Source organism: Strongylocentrotus purpuratus, unplaced genomic scaffold (assembly GCF_000002235.5).
Source record: "Strongylocentrotus purpuratus isolate Spur 01 unplaced genomic scaffold, Spur_5.0 spur5_scaffold_6, whole genome shotgun sequence".
Taxonomy (NCBI): domain Eukaryota; kingdom Metazoa; phylum Echinodermata; class Echinoidea; order Camarodonta; family Strongylocentrotidae; genus Strongylocentrotus; species Strongylocentrotus purpuratus.
Genome location: NW_022145612.1, coordinates 47,270,276 through 47,287,103, shown reverse-complemented (window position 1 = coordinate 47,287,103; position 16,828 = coordinate 47,270,276). Strand labels below are relative to the sequence as shown.

General features: G+C 33.5%; 1 long non-coding RNA gene across 1 annotated transcript; it reads right to left on the bottom strand.

The window, feature by feature from the left end:
• Positions 1-5,986: 5,986 nt before the first annotated feature.
• Positions 5,987-16,123, bottom strand: LOC105445826. Its single transcript, XR_973525.2, has 6 exons — positions 16,065-16,123; positions 12,530-12,712; positions 11,154-11,411; positions 10,389-10,521; positions 7,150-7,346; positions 5,987-6,474 (listed from the first exon to the last, which is right to left on the bottom strand). It is a non-coding gene; the product is annotated as an uncharacterized LOC105445826 (long non-coding RNA).
• Between the last annotated feature and the right edge of the window lie 705 nt (positions 16,124-16,828).

Below are 16,828 nucleotides of genomic sequence, written 5' to 3'. Positions count from 1 at the left end.
TAACCAGACAATGAGATGTGTATTAAACTGGCAGAAAGCCCCCCCCCCCCCCCCCCAACAACAAAAAGAATAAACTGCAATGTTTTTTATTGTCATAGTTGATGCTTATTTACTGTTTTTCCTTCTGGTTATATACTCTCCATGTTGTATTTTATAAGAGCAGTATGAGATAAAGCAATGCAGATATTAATTTGTCTAATTTCCTGAAAAGTAAAGAATGTGCTTCCATCTCATGTAGTTTTGCAGGTATTCTGCAAAATGCACTTTGTATTACTGCATTGAAATTATCTGATATCTGCTATTATAAGGCAGAGGAGTCATCATTCTTTATTGTCATGGACTTGTGGTAAATGTAGTTGTTTGAATTTAATTATGTACTTCTTTTTGCCATTTGAGTTTCATAACTCAGATATTTGTTATTGTTCTCAAAAACACATATATGCTTCAAGCTATGAAGAAGAAAAAATTATGTGTAGTTACAGTGAAGTGTGCAGTGAAATATCAAATATTGATACATTTTGTATTGAAGAGAATTCACAAGTAAAAATCAAAATTTGTAATGCTTCCTAGAAGCTATGTAATGATGTTGTATTTGCCCCAAATTTACTTTGTAAAGATATATATGGTTATTATTAGGGAACAAGTGGAGAATGGGTTTAGGATCAGGTTTACGATCAGGTTTGTAGGCCTAGGTGTTGGGTGTAATAGAAAAAACAGTTACCCGGTAGATTTAGCATGCCTATAGTGTCTACAAGCCCAGTACTTGGGGCTGATGGTGTATTCAGTCATTTTGATAAAGAATGTCATCATTTTAGATCTTCCAGAAAAAAACCAAATAGAGACATCTCACAGAATTCACACAAAATTAGATTTTCCATGCATTAACAATATTAATCTTGGTACCTGTATATTAGCAGTGATAAATATTTACAACCGGTGCAGTGGGCAGACATTCAAAACATACTCTAACCAATTGCTTTCTTTCTCTGTAGAAATTATTTCATTGCTGTGGCAAGGCTATCTAAGAAATTCTGATCTACAAAAAAAGTTGATGATACCCTCTTAATGAAGAAAAAAAATGTAGAAAAGCAGACTTTCGCATTTAAAAATTATTAAGATGAGAGTACAATCTAATTCTGAAAAGGAAATTTTGGAGAAAAAAAAGAAGCTTGAATCGGACCTTAGGTCATTATGTTATTGCATATTATTATTATTTTTTTTTATTGTATCTTTGTTGTACTTCTCTTCTGCTGATGGAGAAGTAAATTGATGTATAATTACCTGAATGCTGATATGACAACTGAAATTATTGAATCGGCCTTAATATTCAGATTTTTTTCTTTCTTACAAAAACAAATCTATGTTATTCAGTTGACTGACATATTTGATTTATTGTTGGATTGTCAGTACTTATAAGTACGTTCTGCTTCACCCATCTCCTTTTTCCCCCTCTCCTTGTGCTTGTAGCACTCTTGTATATATATATATATATATATATATATATATATATTAACTCATCAACTATTCAAAGATATCTTCAACCAAAGGACGAGTGCTTGTTGTTATCGTAGAAGTGCCTGCTTGAAATTCAGTCTCGACTATGAAGTATTGAGGGCATATCAAAATGAGTACTTCTGTGCCTCTCAGATATATATTGCCTGAAGTATAATCTTCAAGATGTTTTATTTTTCATGTGTGTAAATATATTCCCATGTAGGGGAGAAGATGAAAATGCCTGAAGATATGAAAGCTCATATTTCATTTTTGTTTTTTGTTTTGAATCAACTCTACTACGAGTTCACTATATTCTGAAGTGTCTGGTAGCTCCAACATCTCTCTGTTTTATTTTTCACTTGTACTTCTTTCTTCTACTATCTACTATATATATGATCCTTGTCTCTTTTCTCTCAATGTATTCTTATTAGGATAAAGACTTGGTGTATTTTCAAATGTTGAATTATATTGGTACAATTTGTGAGATGATTTCATATCTGTACATATATATCCTGAAATTGGAGAGAAAATAAATTTTGCTGGAGGATACAAAGCTACACTATATATTTGTCTTTTTATCATTTTCTTATTTGATGGAATATTTCTAAATATTCTGAAGAGGTTTGAAGTAGATGTGATTTGTGACGTGTGACTGCATATGTTTTATATACTTTCATAAAGCTAATATCAACATTTGGTCATGAAACTTTTGCAAGAAACCATTTAAAAAAAAGTGTGCATTGTGCAGTATATTGGTTGTCTGGACAGGTAAAGTTTTATTGAATGTTTGCTGCACCTCCATGAAGTGAAGAAACAGCAGCACAGCATAGACAAGCTGGTATTATATATATATATATATATTTCATTTGGTGCCTGATAATCTAAGTGTCCCTATTCTTATCTTTTATTTAAACATTCAGTGGGACTTTGAAGAGATTCTGTGAAATTTGTGTTTTCATCAGAACTAGGTACATATAAGCTTAGCTCTTTTGGTCTTATATCTAATCTTTAGGTACATTTGTGACGCTCGTCTATGTTATTTACAAAGGTGATCTCTTATAAAAGTATTGTTGTTTGTAAAGACCTTTGGATCTTGTTACTTGCCCTGTAGGGGGAAAACAATACAAACAAATACAGGTACAACCTGGGAAACCTGGGAAAGAGAGAAACGTCTACAATGCCTTGACTTGGCTTGAATCCAGAGGAATTCAAATGCAAGGGGGTGTTCATTGTATGATCCGATAGATGCTATTCTTTTCATGTCAAACAAGCAGTTTGATTTGACTTTCTTTGTTTATGATGGGATCAGAAGGTTGAGAAAGAGAAGGCTGAGGAGGAAGGAAAGAAGAGGAGGAAGGAAAGAAGAGGAGAGGGAAAAAGTTAGATAGAAAAGGTGGAGGAGGGAGGAAAGAAGAGAAGGAGAAAGTTAAGACAATGAGGTGGACGAGGAAGGAAAGAAGGGGTGAAGAAAGAGAAGGTGGAGGAGGAAGGGAAGAAGAAGACGAGAAGGTTGAGAAAGGAGGAAGATCATGGGAAAAGGAGATAAAGGAGAAGTGGAGATTGACCAAAGGAGAACAAGGAGGGAGGGAGAAGGAGAAGGGGTAGGAGGAAGAGGAAGAGAAGAAGAATAAAAATAAGAAGGAAAATGGCTGAACCGTCCATGATGTGTCAGTTGCACTTAAATTGTTAAATTGTATTGACACCTATAATCTTTCCATTGTAATGCAGGAAGTGATTAGGCAGCAGTGGGGGTTCATTATTTAATGGAGTTTTATGTTTTCCTCATTTTGTGTACAGTGACAGTCAAGAGTCCTTCATAAAGAGTGATCGATGGCAGAATTTTATAGAATTACTTTTGCACATTCCAAAGAATGAATTGCAATGATTTGATCATGATTTACATCATGAAAAACATAATTACAATGTTCAGACAGTGCTCATTGATTATATTGAAAATTTAGTAATTCGATATGCCATCTTTTTAGAATTATAAGATGAGGAAGAGGTTTCATATAAATACAAACAAATCAATGAAATTGTAAAATCATATTTGGTAATAAGGAAGATATTTATTAAAATTGTTACAAGAATAGAAATAATTACAAAGTCGTACTCTTTATATTTTAGGGGGAAAAAAATCAAAGAAAGTTGACTTTAAAAAACAAAAAAGTTGGCATGCTTTCACTCATTCTGAAATCCTAAATATCATTAGTCACATGCAGAATAGCCTTTTATGTTCACAGGTCATCCTATAACTCTACCATGGGGTCATCCATTTCAGTTTAATTCAATTTATTATGTTTCCTGAAGTAAAATCCCCATCAAATAAGATTGTGATCCAAGAAAACACACCAAGGCAAAACAAAACTAATGAGAATTACATCATATAACCATCTAAAATCAACAATAGCTACACCAATAAAAAAACATATATGGGTCTAAGGTAATTTTCCATTCAATTTTTATTAGTTGATTCAATGTAATGACATGAGCAAACAGAAACATAAATCAAGAAATTTGTATAGTTTAGCACCATGTCAAGGCAAAACAAAACTACTTGTAATAAGAAGTACATAACCATCGAAAATCAACAATAGCTATACCAATAAAAAACATATATGGGTCGGGTCTAAGGTAATTTTCCATTCAGTTTTTAATAAATAATTCAATGAATGACATGAGCGTACGTAAATCAAGAAATTTGTATAGTTAAGCACCCTTGTCAAGCCAGGTTTTTATGGAGCTCACAGTTCAAAATGATACTTATGAAACACTCAAGAAGGATGTTTAATGTGATGAGGTCGTCATGTATAGGATCATGATAAACCTGGGGCCCGTCTTATAAAGGGTTGTGACTGATCCCAAGTGATCGCAAGTCCTCTCATCAATCGCAAGTTTGCAGTCTTCTATCTCTTAGGCCACAAACAAAAAATCCTTTGGTTGTCCTCGACCGCCCGCTCGTCATTTTCGGGCCGCTCCTATTTTTATTTTTTATTTTTTTAATTCAATTTTTTTATTTTTTATTCAATATTTTTTTATTTTTCTTTTGTATCTAATTTTTTTTGGGGGTGCAATCTTAAATGCCAAACATACCATTTTATGCATTTGCAAGGATCAAAATGAGTCCCGTTGCCAGTTTGGTCTTTTCAGTACGCAATTGTGTATTTGCCATTTTTATTTTTCTATGTCAAAATGCCGTTCATTCAAATCAGGTTCTGGGCATTCTTAAACTCATTGTAAAGCCCATCTGTACTAGTTTACAGGAGGGATTAGACCATCCTGGACAGGTGGTTATCTCATAAAATCAGCTCTCAGTTAACATAAGATAAAGAGGATCATGGGGGAGCAATGGTCACCGATTAGAGGGCGCAAGTAGCTATTAGTAGTACAATGGAGATTTAAAAGGTGCTGTATTTCAAAGCCAAAAATACTTTCTGTGTTGGTCTTGATATTCATAATTGTAGATTAAACTAGTCTTTTACCATATTAAAGTGTTTTATAGACTTTGCTTGACATCCCAATGATTGTTTTTCTTCTTCATGGAAAACAAATTATTAAAAAAATATTTAAAAAATTGGGGGGGAAAAAAAATCAAAAAAAGACACAAACAAAAAATGAAGTTTAAAAAAAAAAAAAAAAAAAAAAAATCCGCCCGCCCGCCCCTACTCCAGAAAAGCAATCGAGGACAACCAAAATATTTTTTTTGTTTGGCCTTATGTACATAGTTAAGATTGAAGTCGCGATCAATACAAACTCTTTGTAAGACAGGCCTCTAAAGCCATAACTTAATTGAATGCTATGATTTTTAAATCATTGCAGTTTTTAGGCATTTATTATGCTCTCCCAACCCCCTCTCCTCATCCACCCCCCAAAAATATGCTATGATATGGAATGGTTAAACATGACACATAATCATTCAGAAAGGTGATTAGGCTCACCTTGCATTAGATGTACAACACTGAGAGATGTAGTACATAAAACTGATATTATATGAAGCCATAAGTTAATTAAATGCTATCATTTTTAAATCATTGCATTTATTAGGCATTTATTATGCTCTCCCAACCCCCTCTCCCCATCCAGTACCACCCCCCCCCCCCAAAAAAAAAAAAAAATGACATGAAATTGTTAAACACGACACATAATCATTCAGAAAGATGATCAGGCTCACTTTCCATTAGATGCACAACACTGAGAGATGTAGTGCATAAAACTTTTTTTTTTTTAAATGAATTTGTGATTACTTACAAGAACTGTGGGAGAGCCAGTAGGCAAACAATTACAACCAACATACATATTGGCCCAAATTCACAAAGGAGGTTTAAATTTAACCCATGGTTTAAACCTTCATTTACATAACCCATGGTTTAAAAATAGTGCAAAATAAGCACAACACAGTCAAGAGGTCCAATATTAGACGCGCACAAGGCAAGGTATGCTTATTTTGCGCTAATTTTTAAACCATGGGTTATGTAAATGAAGGTTTAAACCATGGGTTAAATGTAAACCTCCTTTGTGAATACGGGCCATTATGGTTAAGATTTTTGCTTCACATTTTCTTTTTTGCAAAGTGCTCATCTTATCACTATAATAGCAGGTGAATGAAATACTTCATCGCCACACACTGTGGGAAGGAAGCATCCATACTTGATAAATGACTTTGCATAAGATACGTCACACTATCAAGAAAATGGCGATGCCCATGCCGTGCTTAGAAACTGCACACTATGCTAAGAGTATCATGCTTTATGCAAGAATCTTGTAGATTAATGGGCAAGAATACAATAAATCTCTCGGGATAACTTTTATTGTTTACTCAAATGGTTAATGAATCAGTTAGGAGATTGGCCAATCCTCCAACCATATCAGCAAATTTTTGAACATGTGACATATGGCCTCTCGTCGTCTCTTTGGTGTTCTTGTCCCTGCCATTCTTTGCTGTCAAGTGGACCTTGAAATGATGGAGGACGTACTCTGTTTCTATTTTGGACAAAATATTTTATTAGAAAATTAAAATATCACAACTTAATGCAATATGACATATATAGATTAAATTTGGGATGGGAGGTTGATAAGTTCAGAACAAATAATTTTTTTAAATTTCCAAGTTTCAAACATAGTCACGTTGGATCAAACTATAACCTGATTGAATATTCCATTGGTTAATTGATTGACAGATCACGCAAAGAGAGGAAGAAATGGACTGATGAGTGCTGAAAGAAACTTTTCCATTGACTGGAAAGGGAGAAGGACTGGAAAATCTTACTAAGTTTGAAAGAAAGTTTTTTTTAAAGCACTCTTGAAAAGGCTACACAAAATAGGAATAACTGGCACGAGAGAGAAAGACAAATCGTGATGTGTTTTTCACAAACTTTAATAAAGAAATGAATGTTGAACTATCAAGGTTTGGGTACGTAAAATGTGACAAAATTAAGAAACCCCTGCATTATTTAAATAAACTGTAATAAGAGCCCAGGGAGTTTAACGCTCACCTGAATTCACTTTTTTTTAATGCAACATTCTTGTGGGACCTCTAAGGGGTATGTTATCTATTTGAACAAATGTTAAGCCGTAACTGGATCTAGTTTCCACACCTGCTTTTCAACCTCCTTTGTCACAGGTGAGCTTAAAAAGAACAATTCATAATATGCTTACCCCTAATGAACATTTGGAGACTTAATCTCTTGTTTGAATTGGATGAGGCCTAATCATTATTGCACTTATTTGGCTGAATTTCTAGGAATCGTGTGTTTTGTTGACAAGGTGGTTATCCAGGCGTTGCACCGTCTGGAACAGCGCAGAATGGACACTTTCTCAATTTGGGGGTCTTTGACTTGTGAGAGATAGGTTTGCTGCAAGCAAAAAGAACATCAATTGATTTCACTAGTTTTACATGTACCTGATTAAATCAATAACATCAAAACAATCTGAAATAAAATTGAACATTGAATTTGCGATGGGAAAATCAATCTATTTTAAATGATGTGTTATTGTACATATATGTATACATCTACATGTACTCTCTAGAATTCATAGAACATGAGGAAATCCATATTTTTTGGTGAAATGAGTCAAACTTGTAAGTTTTCTCCTTGAAGTGTGATATTGTAAGTTACATTTGATGAAAACTTAACAGCTCACTATTGAAACTACCATTGAATTTTAGAATATAAAATACAAGTGGTTTAATGGTGCATTAATATATACTGCTTAAAATTTGCACATACCAGTATTACAATTTCAGGCTAAAGTGCCTGATGAAATGTCAAATGAAAGTTCTTTTGTATCTCTTGTATTGAACTTCTTGCACCATTTTGTAAACACACTTTGGGAAGTATGCCTTATTTACCTTATTACTTATTCTTTAATATAGAAATAGGGTAGTGCAGGCAAGTCCAATCGCATTCAACTTTTTCAGGTTATCTTCTACCTCTCTCTTTTTGCTCTGTGCACTATTAAAGGGACTTGGTAACATTGTTCAGATGAGAGAAAATGGGGCTAAGGTAGTGACTTCAATGAAAGATAATCTGAAAGTTTGAGTGAAAACAGACCATTATTAATGATAAAAAATGGGGAAAACTGATCTGATCGATTCCTTAATTCTCCCAACTATATATTAGTATAATTTCATTAAAATTTTAGGTGAATGTTAATCGTCACAAAGCAATAAATCGGCTCTATAATCCATTCCAGACATTTAAGTGTCTTATTTTCATTGTAAAAACAGTTGGGGAAAATTCAAAAATGGTTGGGAGAATTTACTGTTAGAGTGTGTCGCACAGTGATGCCTTCAAAGAAAACCATCAATATCTTTGTGGTTTGAGAATTTGTTCAAGATTGTTTGCATGTTAGAGGGCAAGTACAGCAGAAGGAATACAATAATTAGTAACATTTCATACAAAAATTACTCATTTATTTCATCAACCTTCTACAAAATGAATGTTACAGAGTCACTTCAAAGAAATTTTCAAACACATTTACAGCTTAAATTGTAATATGATATCAAGCATTCATGAAAGACAGTCCACCTAAGTTTTAGTGTACGTGCAATATCAAAAATGTATTTAGGCCATTCCATAAATTCTGCCAAATATCAACTTGAAAGAATTGAAAGACATCAGTGGCTTTAACATTTGACTTACTAAACTTCAACCAGACTGATAATTATGTCAACATCAATGTATTTTCAAGGTCCAAGGCCAGGTAAGCTAGGTTTATGTAATTTTTTATTTGTGAAATGTAATCATTAAACATTGTATCATTTTATATCTATCTAATGTGTTCATATACAAACAAAAAGACTGTTATCTTAATCTTAATGCATTTTCAAAGTCCAATGTTAACTTGGAAAAGACCCAGGTTCTATGTATCTTTTTATTTGTATAATATATTAGCCAAGGCCAGCACATAAATCTGTTCCATATCTGACAATTCTCGATGCAATCGGAAGGACATGTTTTAATTACAATTATCTTTTATGCTTTGACAAGACTGATATCTCAATCTGAACATATCTTCTGAATCAAAAGCCACGTAAACTAAGTGTCAAGTAGTTCTGTCAGTGTATTTAGAAGGAGTGGTTCTTTTTATATCATCAGTTTGCTGTTCTTAAAGCTAAAGACCAGTTATGGTCATGCGATTGCATTGTGAAAGAAACATTGTGAAATCGATCAGAAAAGGTTGATCATCTAGCATAGATGTACTGCAAGTTTCTGGAATCATCAAAATGATAAGAAATTTGGCCAAGTCTTCATAAAGTTAGAATCACTGTACACAGAAAGATGTATATGGGACTACACACACGTGCGCGACACGTGCATTTGTATCTCTCAACAGGCAAGAGATACACTATTTTACCAAATATATCAATTAGTAGGCGGTTTCCCGTCAATATTTTTATCATCATGTATTATTCAAAACATATTCTTTCACATGATTGGTAATAAGAGCTTCCATTTCATTTTTTGAAATTGGGGCATTTCCAATACTAGTCTTTACCTTTAACATTTTCATCCACAAATGTTAAAAGGAATTTATTAAATAACATTCCTGATAACAATTATGAATATTTGGAATTCCATTTGGATAAGTCAAGCTAACAATTAAATTAAATACAAATTTGTATAGGCACATATAAATGAAATAATGAATCGTAAAAGAGAAAGTCTAATAACACCTATTGTACATTATAAACCAATTCTTGAAAAAGTGAGTTTCAATCATGGTAATAATGGATATAAAACAATGTTTTGTTTTAATGAGGCAAGAGCTAGACTAGTGTGTAATGAGCAGTTTAAATAGAGCAACACCAATTATTGCACTTTTGTTGCACATGGTCATAAAACAAAGCCTCCAACAAGGTAGGAAGTCAATGTTGAACACTAGATGGCAGCAGAGCATATGAGACTCTAGCATGAAAGAGTAGTACTAGTGCATTTGTTGTGTGAAGGGGTGATTGAATTTACCAGTGCATTATTATCCAACTGTGTCCACTGAAACTGAGTTTGCTAAATCATCTCATCTCATTATATTATATAACAAAATCATTCATGCCTCTTATAAAGTTGATTTTGTTTTTGTATTTTGGGAAATAAAGGTGGACTGGTTCAATACGTTAGATGTAAGCTTTAATGCGGGAATGCACTACTTGTAGCCCTCAATATAGCCAACGATGCCTAAGCCCCATGGCCCCCATGGTCCCCTTTTTCTTATGTTAATTGAGAGCTGATTTGATGAGATAACCACCTGCCAGTGACCAAGTAGGGAGGTCTAATCCCTCTATTTATTGATTTGTCTGTGTTAAACATACAAGGTGCCCGGTAAGTGTAGGAAATAGAAAATCATGCCAATGTTTGACAACTATAGCATGATTTGAAACATAAACCAAGGTTCACCTTTCAACACCTCTTAGAATGGCACCATGGTCTTTCACGGTCATTTTATCTAAAGTAGAACATCTTTGGGGGACCAGTCCAACATCAGTCCCCCAGGTCTCCAACCAGCTCAATGATGTTGAAAGACACTCACCTGTAAGAGATAAGAGACTCATATAAAACAAGAATTCTCTCACTGCTGATGACAATGATATTTATTACTATAAATTTAGGTGTGTTTATATGAACATATGTTTGACCCTAATTGATCACTAGTTTTCTGCTTTTGTTCAATTTCTTTCTTGTTCATTTCTAGTGTAAACATACATAGACCTACAGAAGACATGGTAACATAGGTAATCATCAGAAAACCTGGAAATGCTTTTTTAGCTCAAATATTTTACAATAATAATTTCAATCTATGATTCATTTGGAGGAAGATCAAATGAGACACAATGGAGGGGAAGAACCCAAACAGAGAAGGTAATCAGTATGTATACATTACCTCCAAATATTTTGTAATGGTCTTACATATATTCCATCATCCCTGTTGTTTTACAGAGTACATGTATGTATTTTATAAAATGGGGCATTGCCTCTCTGAACAATGTTCTCTAATAATTAATTAATTAGATCTCTATTGATGTTCCTATTTTGTTGTCATGTCGTGCCCATTTCATATTGTAGAAATTTCATGGTTACGGTAGTCTTTTGACTACAACAATTTAATATTTGTTGTCTTAAGAAAACCAAAATGAAATTTGATTTACTTTAATAAACATTTACCTAGGTGGCGGCAGTTTTTCTAATATTCGTAGGAAGAAACTTCCCTGGGAGATTGTAGGACTTCCACATCTGTCCAGGATTTGAGAGTCGTCCCCCAGTCTTCCCCATCAAGTACGGCTCATTGGGGTCCGGTGAGATGGTTGCCTTGTACCCTGGTGTGAAATCTCTCATTTTTGAGTAGGTATCCACCAGGGTACAACCATAATCATCCAGGAGGACAGCATCCCCATAGGTAGTTTTCGTCTTGTGGTCTGCAACCTGTTGTAATTAAATCATAAATTAAATCATCCAAAATTAATTTCATGTTATTGTCATCTTCTACAGTGCAAATCATATTGAGTGGTTTGGATTTATCTTAAACATAGATTGCATCATATCAGTCAGTCTAATAAAGTGGTATTAAAGTTTCTGAATTTTTCTGTTTAAGATATTGCCTATTATGGTTTATCTGTGGTTGATGAGCTGGCCTATTCCACGGAAAATGTTCCCTTTTCAAAAATCATAAAATGAGCAATATCTTCAGAAATATTTGTGTTACAATGTCGATTCTGGAGTCTAACCAATGACCTAATAGAATATCTTTGAATTGAGTGGAATGCTATTGTTATTGAAGTATTTCCATATCAGGACAATTACCCCTGAAAATTACCCCTCCCCCTGGAAAATTACCCCCGTGGACATTAAAGGGAAAGTTTACCCTGATACTAATTCTTTTTTTTTTGGGGGGGGGGGGGTAATTGTCCTAGAACCATGTACATGTATTCCTATTGAAGAAGAAAAATGGCACCAATTTTGGTCAAAAACAAAATCTGTGGGTCTCATTATTGATATGAATAAGCTGAAACCAGGGTGACTGACAACCAAACAAAAATTGTTTGTAATTGCTACAAAATATGCATAATAATGTACCTGAGGCTGATATGAATAACGATTATATTGGATAACTAAATATGTCTAACGACTCAGGGCAGTATGATTCTGTTGTGAGGAATATATTCTGATATCCCCCTACCCTCAATTCTATCTGATATTAAATATAATTCCTAACTTTTCTTTCATATTCCTTTCAGATTACCCATATAAGTATTAATTTAGTTGCTGTCTGTAAAATAGGTAGTCATGAAGAGCCCTGCATCTCTGGACCAAGAATCTTATGGTAGATTCAAAAATAAAGCTTGCCCATTAGGGGAAGACTATTGTGAAAGCCATCCATCACTTCATACAAATTTAAGTATTCTGACTACAGTATTTGTAATACATGTAGAAAGAAAAAATTATTGACAAATGATGTCAATTCAATATTTTTACAGTCATGCCAAAAGTTTAATATACAAATAGAAGCATTTAGGGTAACTAAAGAATAAAATAACATGTACTTTTTTAATTCCAAGAACTCTCTCTTTCCATCAAGGGTTGAATTTCTTTCTACCTCAGCTCTTTTGAGGGTGGCACACAGCCCCCCTCGTCCAGCATTCTGTCACTCCGACTCCAAAATGAGGGTGTCCCTCACAGTACAGCCTTGACAGTCTCCCATGATGAATCGCCTTGATTGAATTTGTCTGTGTGAAATTAATCAAACAGCTGATTATTGAAATCATATGGTAAACTGAATTTAAATTCAAATTGGAAGTTTTCCTTGACATTATCTATGAAGGTTCCAATTTCCTGATTGTTGATGAAGAAATACATCTAATCCATAGAGGTATTTAGAAAATCCCGGATAAATGTATAATTGATGTTTACTTCATGAGACTATATATACATGTATATATTTGTTTGTTCTTTAATACAGAGCAAGTGTATGAGGGGCTCCCAAGATATGTCACAATGTCATATCATTTGTCTGATTTTCTTAATTCCAGTCTAGTATCAAGGTGGACCTTAAAGCTGCAGAAATATGATTCTTGAGGAGAATACTGAGAATATCATGGAGTGACAGATTGTCAAAGGAGGAAGAGCTTTTGTGTGTTGATAGATCTCTTCAAAACCTCCTAAGATAAAGACAACTTCATTTGGCACAGAAAATAGGGCATTGACTGGGAAAATTTGGGGGAGAAGAAGCATAGGGACGTAGCGTATCAAATAAATGTAACTACCATGGAAACCTTGATTTTGATTGGCTGATGAGCCCTGTTACCATGGTAGTTACCAATAATGGCAAAGTTACCATCAATGGTAAGTTTTATGCAACGAGGCCTAGTTGACTGGTAACTTTACTACCAGTATATTAGAATAACCAGGGACATGATTACTAGTGCAATTGTCAGCACAGTGCAGTTGTATGAAAAGATAGTAAATGGTCCATTGCTTGGGAGATGGGGTCTCACTCTCAGTAGTTAAATGGAGCAACAACAAATCAATTATTACTGATCTAATGTGAAATGGTTGCAAGTGTTACAAATTGTAGTTATTCATATTCATATTCATATTCAAATTTATTGTCCAATGATTGGAAATTTGTTTCATTTGCATGTCGGTACAAGGTTACACATTATAAACATCAATAAGATACATATGGGTACAGAGTAGAACATTTAACTTGGACATAGGTAACAACAAATGCGATAGTTCAACATGCAGACTAAAATTCGATTCATAAATTAAGTAGTTAAATTCAGTTCAAGTTCGGATTAAATTCATTCGCAATTCAGATTAAATACAATTAAAAATTTAAACCAATTCAATTCGTAATTCAGATCAAATCCATTTCAAATCCCGATCACATTCAGTTCGTAATTCAAATTAAAATATAATTAAAATCAAATCACATTCAGTTTATAATTCAAACTAAGTAATAAAATTAAATTCATAATTCGGGTTAAGTTAAGTTCACAATTCAAATTCAATACAGTTCATGATTCAGACAGATTCAATTCATATTTCAGGAAATAATTCAATTCAAATCCCGATCGCGTACAATTCATAATTCAGATTAAATTAAATTGACAATTCAGGTTAAATAAATTCATAATTCAGATTACTACAATCTATAATTCACATCAATTCAATTTGTAGGTCAGATTAATATAAAATTAACAATTCAAATCAAATTCAATATATAATTCAAACTAAGTAATTAGATTATATTCATATTTCGGGTTAAATTAAATTCACAATTCAAATGCAATACAATTTATTCTTCAAACCAGTTCAGTTCATATTTCATAATATAATTCAACTCAAGTTCCGATCACCTAGAATTCATAATTCAAATTAAATTAGTTTACAATTCAGATTAAATGCAAGTTATAATTCAAAAATAGGTGATTACATTCAGTCATAATTCAGATTAAGTTAGGTTCACAGTTCAAATTAAATTCACAATTCAGATTAAATTCAGTTTATTATTCAGACTTAGATTAAACCCTCCTCGTTCATCAGCCTGATTGAGCTTGGCACAAATGAATTTAGAAACCTGCTCGTTCTGGACCTTAGAGATCTTAACCTGTTTCCTGACCTCAGGGCTACATAATTATTATTTAAGGGGTGACGGCTGTTATGGTAGATTGATTTCGCCTTGTCGAGTACTCTATTTCTACATATATCTTCGAAGTCTAGATTCTTCCCTACAATTTTTTCCGCTTGTTTAACAATTCTTTTTAGCATAGAAAAGTCTACTTTTCGACATGCTGTGTACCACACAACGCAGTCGTTTACTATTATGCTCTCTATCACAGACTTGTAGAAAAGGTACATTATAGTGCGGTCTACGTGAAAGGAATTGAGTTTACGAAGGAAATATAACCGTTGCTGCCCTTTCTTGTACAGCTCCCTACAGTTGTCATCCCATTTCAGCTTGTCATTAATTACAGTGCCAAGGTATTTGTATGATTTCACTATCTCTATTTCTTTTCCGTTTATTTTCATTGGGCAGCTACTTGGATCTACGGGTCTTACTTTCCTAAAGTCAATTATCATCTCTTTTGTTTTCGTAGTATTGAAGTCCAGAAAGTTTTCATTGCACCACTCAGTAAACCAGTTTAGATAATCTTCGTATTCAGTCTCACTTCCTCTAATATTCCCAACAATAACAGTATCGTCCGCGTATTTCAAGACTGAGACATTTTCCGAAGATGAGCGGCAGTCGTTGGTATACAACACGAACAGGATGGCCGAGAGCACGCACCCTTGAGGAGACCCGATGTTGGTAACAATGGACTCACTCATTGTGTTCTGCACCCGTACTTTCTGCGTTCGGTTCTGCAAGAAGTCCACGATCCAAAGTATGAGCGATGGCCTTACTTCAAGACGCTTCAACTTCTCAACAAGCACATGAGGGCGGATGGTATTGAACGCAGAAGAGAAGTCCACGAACAATGCTCGTACGTACGATTTCGTCTCTTCTGTGTGCTTGTATAGCAGATGTGTTAGATAAAGGGTAGCGTCTTGAACAGATTTGTTTTGTTGGTATGCATACTGATGAGGATCAATCAGCTCTCTGATTGGCTGAAGAAGACTCTTTAATATGATACGCTCAAAGCACTTCTTATTCATTATGTAAATAAATGATATGTGTGTATGTTGTGTGCACAAACAAGCGATGTAGAGTTCATCAATGTAACTCCAATCAGGGAAAACATTACTCTTAGTAAAAAAATAAAATAAAAAATATCTTGTGAGCTGTTGTGTGAGAAGATGATCAGTCAGTCAAATAAAATTGTAATGTTTTTTACTAATACCTTGCCAATTCTGGGGACTATTAATATGTTAAGTCGCTTTAATGATGGTCCCTCCTTATTCTACTTATTCATATGAATTTATTTAATGCGTGTTTTGTTTTAACTTTGAAATGCTTTGTATATATTTAAATGTTAGCATGGTTGTTTTTAAAGTGAAGAATGAATAAAGACTGAACAGAAATAGTAGAATTATTTGACTTTTAGATTAAATAATGAGATATAGAGTATTTACCGATGGCATTTTCTGCTTCCTGCTTCATGTTTCTTCTGAATCTTTGCACGTCTTTGGCTGGGAGTATTTGATCTATTATCAATCAAAGATAAAATATATTAATTACAGGACGTTGTATTTCATATACATTTAACTTATATACTCTAGTTGAATCTATTTGTCAAAATAAAATATTTGTAATTATTATCTATATAAGGCTTCCAAGTGGTACAATCAATCAGTATATTTAATATCTTTAGCGCAGTACTCGGATGACTGATCAATATTTTTTTTGTAGTGCTCTGTCATCCGGGAACTTCAACTGTCGATACTATATTGCTTGATTATCGAATTTTGTTATTTCGCTAGTCAGCCTGAAATAGATAATAATAATAATATTGTATGGCTCTGTTTTCATGTGATACAAGAATAAGAATATATTGCTCTCGCTAAGACAATATATTCTTGTATCACACTCAAAGCCATCCAATATTATATAAGTATTCTATTGGATTCCTGTTACATAATGAATTCATAACTGGGTATAATTAGTTGAATACATATTTATTTTTGTGAATTGGTATGACTTAAAAACATGAGCTTCCCAAGAGCATTTTTATAATTAGAAATTAGAAAGTTAGAATTGTAATAACATACCTTCCAATAGCATATGACACATTTACACCTTTCAAAATATTCTTTGTAATTCTGTAGAAAATATATATTTGTACTTTCTCAAGATATTTTTTTTGTAGTGCATGTAATTGATCCAATATAAATTTGTG